This window comes from Mus musculus, chromosome 17 (genome assembly GCF_000001635.26).
Source record: "Mus musculus strain C57BL/6J chromosome 17, GRCm38.p6 C57BL/6J".
Lineage (NCBI taxonomy): Eukaryota > Metazoa > Chordata > Mammalia > Rodentia > Muridae > Mus > Mus musculus.
The window spans coordinates 16668533-16672218 of NC_000083.6; the positions used below are offsets into that span (position 1 = coordinate 16668533).

The 3686-nt window shown below is 47.9% G+C and overlaps 1 pseudogene; it reads right to left on the minus strand.

The window, feature by feature from the left end:
- Positions 243-1655, minus strand: Gm3320 (predicted pseudogene 3320; annotated as a pseudogene).

Here is a 3686-nt window from a genome sequence, read left to right on the forward strand (position 1 = left end):
TCAGCTACTAAGCAAAGCAAGACTCCCTGACAAACTGGTGCCTGGAAAACAACGATGGCTTGTGAATATACTGTTATTCTATAGATTGTAACATTGTGAGATGACAAATGAAAGAGAAGAAAAATATTTTTTCACAAGTTGTTACTTCTCATATAACCTGTGTATTAACTTTTCAGTTGTTTAAGGTAAAAGCCAAGTTGATTTTCTGGTGGCATTCTTTTTTTTTTTTTTTTTTTTTTTTTGGCAGAGGGAGAATGGCATTTTATTGTGGGGACAGTGTACCAACAGGAGACGAGGAAAGGCGCACCCCTAGCCACACCCCCATCCTAAGCAGGAGTCTGAGATGAGGCCAGACTGGATGAGAGCCTGGGAGACCCTGATAGGGTTCCTTCTAGCATTGGGTAGAGGACAGGCAGGCCCAGGAGTGGGACCTTGTTCTATTAGCACCAGGAACTTCCCAAAGCTAGACTCAGGGAAGGGGTATTACCACATGACTTCTGCCACCTAAGTAGTTTGAGGGGCTGGCAGAAGACATCCTGAAGCTGGTCACTTAATGTGACTTTAACCTTACCCCACACCCTACCCCTGTAAACATGAGAGCCGGCTCTTGCCATTCAAGTCCCTCAGGACAGAATGAGGGTCCGAGATGTGTGGCTGGACTTCAGGCGGCTCAGGAGCTGCCGGGCTTTCTCCTGCATGAAGAGCTGGTCTTTGGTGCCCCCACAGGCCACCGTCTTCCAGGCATGGGTCATAGGGGCAGGGGTTGGAATGTGGCTCCGAGTCTTCTGGGCGGCCACCACCTTCTCGGGTTTGGCCTGTAGGAAACCCTGGTTGAGCAGGCTGTTACCCTCTTTGCTACCTGGCGAGGTGAAGCCACAGGAGCTGGGTGTGACACTGGTTGGCAAGGACAGGGGTTTGGGCATGATAGAGGACATCAGCTTCCCATCTTCATCCATAATGTCGAGAGCCAGAGACTTGCGGACCTTCTTGATAGGGCTTCGCCGCAGCCCAGGCTTTCTCTTCTGCTTCTCGGGCCTCATGTCATCCTCAATGATGAGCTCCATGCCGGCCTCAGAACGGAGCACCTCCTTCAAGTCCTCCTCCAGGTGCGGAGTCTGCGGCAGGGGCTTCAGCGGTCCGTACTTCTCCAGGGCATTCTTGAACGGGGTTGGCGTGTGGGGAGTGTTGTCCATGGAGTACTTCTGATCTGGGAGTACTTCTGATGATGGATACTTCTGGTGCAGGGGTGTCTTATCCCTGTGCAGGGGCGTGGTGACGACCACCTTTTGGCTACACACTGGAGTGGATGTCAGTGAGGGGCTCTCCAGCTCCAGGGTATCGTGTTTGTTCCAGAAGTTCAGAAACGACTCAATCAAGTCCAGAGCTTCAGAGAGGCTGGACCCCACAGCCGGGATGAGGAGGTTTGCCGCCTCTACCACCCACTTGTAGGGCAGGCTCGTTTCCGGGGAGGAGAACTCCTGGTATTCACGCTTGAGAGATTCTGGGGGCTCTGGGGTGCGCACTTCTCCCAGATCAGCAGGGACAGGCTCATGTCCGAGTTCTTTAGCAGAAGTAGCAGCTATGGCAATCTCCTCCTCGCTGCTCTCCTCCTTCACAATAGAGGGCACCAGCGGCCAGCTGCTCACGAGACTTCCAGGTTCAGAGGTTCAGTCCATTATCATCAAGGTGGGAGCATGGCAGCATCCAGGCAGGCATGGCGCAGGCAGAGCTGAGAGTTCTACATCTTCATCCAGAGGCTGCTAGTAGAAGACTCTCTGGTGGCATTCTTTTTTTTTTTTTTTTTTTTCCATTTTTTATTAGGTATTTAGCTCATTTACATTTCCAATGCTATACCAAAAGTCCCCCTTACCCACCCACCCCCACTCCCCTACCCACCCACTCCCCCCCTTTGGCCCTGGCGTTCCCCTGTACCGGGGCACACAAAGTCTGCGTGTCCAATGGGCCTCTCTTTCCAGTGATGGCCGAATAGGCCATCTTTTGATACATATGCAGCTAGAGTCAAGAGCTCAGGGGTACTGGTTAGTTCATAATGTTTTTCCACCTATAGGGTTGAAGATCCCTTTAGCTCCTTGGATACTTTCTCTAGCACCTCCATTGGGAGCCCTGTGATCCATCCATTAGCTGACTGTGAGCATCCACTTCTGTGTTTGCTAGGCCCCGGCATAGTCTCACAAGAGACAGCTACATCTGGGTCCTTTCGATAAAATCTTGCTAGTATATGCAATGGTGTCAGCGTTTGGATGCTGATTATGGGGTGGATCCCTGGATATGGCAGTCTCTACATGGTCCATCCTTTCATCTCAGCTCCAAAATTTGTTTCTGTAACTCCTTCCATGGGTGTTTTGTTCCCACTTCTAAGGAGGGGCATAGTGTCCACACTTCAGTCTTCATTTTTCTTGAGTTTCATGTGTTTAGGAAATTGTATCTTATATCGTGGGTATCCTAGGTTTTGGGCTAGTATCCACTTATCAGTGAGTACATATTGTGTGAGTTCCTTTGTGATTGTGTTACCTCACTCAGGATGATGCTCTCCAGGTCCATCCATTTGGCTAGGAATTTCATAAATTCATTCTTTTTAATAGCTGAGTAGTACTCCATTGTGTAGATGTACCACATTTTCTGTATCCATTCCTCTGTTGAGGGGCATCTGGGTTCTTTCCAGTTTCTGGCTATTATAAATAAGGCTGCTATGAACATAGTGGAGCATGTGTCCTTCTTACCAGTTGGGGCTTCTTCTGGATATATACCCAGGAGAGGTATTGCTGGATCCTCCGGTAGTACTATGTCCAATTTTCTGAGGAACCGCCAGACTGATTTCCAGAGTGGTTGTATAAGCCTGCAATCCCACCAACAATGGAGGAGTGTTCCTCTTTCTCCACATCCTCGCCAGCATCTGCTGTCACCTGAATTTTTGATCTTAGCCATTCTCACTGGTGTGAGGTGGAATCTCAGGGTTGTTTTGATTTGCATTTCCCTGATGATTAAGGATGTTGAACATTTTTTCAGGTGCTTCTCTGCCATTCGGTATTCCTCAGGTGAGAATTCTTTGTTCAGTTCTGAGCCCCATTTTTTAAGGGGGTTATTTGATTTTCTGAGGTCCACCTTCTTGAGTTCTTTATATATGTTGGATATTAGTCCCCTATCTGATTTAGGATAGGTAAAGATCCTTTCCCAGTCTGTTGGTGGTCTTTTTGTCTTATAGACAGTGTCTTTTGCCTTGCAGAAACTTTGGAGTTTCATTAGGTCCCATTTGTCAATTCTCGATCTTACAGCACAAGCCATTGCTGTTCTGTTCAGGAATTTTTCCCCTGTGCCCATATCTTCAAGGCTTTTCCCCACTTTCTCCTCTATAAGTTTCAGTGTCTCTGGTTTTATGTGAAGTTCCTTGATCCACTTAGATTTGACCTTAGTACAAGGAGATAAGTATGGATCGATTCGCATTCTTCTACATGATAACAACCAGTTGTGCCAGCACCAATTGTTGAAAATGCTGTCTTTCTTCCACTGGATGGTTTTGGCTCCCTTGTCGAAGATCAAGTGACCATAGGTGTGTGGGTTCATTTCTGGGTCTTCAATTCTATTCCATTGGTCTACTTGTCTGTCTCTATACCAGTACCATGCAGTTTTTATCACAATTGCTCTGTAGTAAAGCTTTAGGTCAGGCA